This window comes from Cannabis sativa, chromosome 7 (genome assembly GCF_029168945.1).
Source record: "Cannabis sativa cultivar Pink pepper isolate KNU-18-1 chromosome 7, ASM2916894v1, whole genome shotgun sequence".
Classification (NCBI taxonomy): Eukaryota; Viridiplantae; Streptophyta; class Magnoliopsida; order Rosales; family Cannabaceae; genus Cannabis; species Cannabis sativa.
Window position 1 is genome coordinate 15,468,320 of NC_083607.1, and position 926 is coordinate 15,469,245.

General features: G+C 24.0%; 1 non-coding gene across 1 annotated transcript; it reads left to right on the forward strand.

The window, feature by feature from the left end:
- On the forward strand, positions 1-107 carry LOC115698389 (small nucleolar RNA R71). The gene has a single exon (XR_004008138.1). It is a non-coding gene; the product is annotated as a small nucleolar RNA R71 (small nucleolar RNA).
- The last annotated feature ends 819 nt before the right edge of the window (positions 108-926 follow it).

Consider the following 926-nt stretch of genomic DNA (forward strand, 5'->3'; position numbering starts at 1 on the left):
AAACCATGGTGTGGACACTTTAGCAATAAATCTTTAAATCTTTCCCAACATTCATAAAATTCTTCGTGATCTCTTTGATAAAATTCGGAGATTTCTCTCCTAATATTATCCGTTTTAGACATTGGAAAAAATTTGGACAAAAATTTATTAACTAATTCATCCCAAGTAGAAATGGATCGGGCTGGGAGTGAATTAAACCAGGCTTTAGACTTATCTTTTAATGAGAATGAAAAAAGTCTAAGCCTAACAGATTCATCAGAAAAATTTTGAAATCTAAAAGTAGAACAAATTTCTAAAAAATCTTTCACATGCATGTATGGATCCTCTCTATCTAACCCATAAAAAGATGGCAAAAATTGAATTACAGAAGGTTTCAACACAAAATGTGTAGCATTTATTTATGGAAAAATAATGCATGATGAAGAATTAGCATAAATGGGAGAAAAATGATCAATGAGAGTTTTTTCTTCCACATTTACTTGATTTGGTTCCATGATGTAAAATTTTCACTTTTAATTTCAACCCACAATAATTTATTTTTGACTAAATCATTTTTAGAATTTCGTTCTTAACAAATCATATACCAAGTATCACAAAAATTAAAATAATAGAAAAAATTAGGAGGCGGTGCCTACCATATAAGTACGTAAAATAAAGACTGAATTTAAAATATAGCGGGAAATAAATAATATGTATATAACAGGAAATAAAAACTGAATTTAAAATATAACGGAAAATAAATAACATGTATATATTTGACTGAAGTATAAATATTAATATTAATTATAATTAATAATATATACTTTATTATATATAACTATATTAATAATATGTTTTTCTTAATAGTTAAATAGTTAAGTAATGTATGTAATAATATAATATAATATATTAATATTATATATAATAATAATAATAATGCATATATA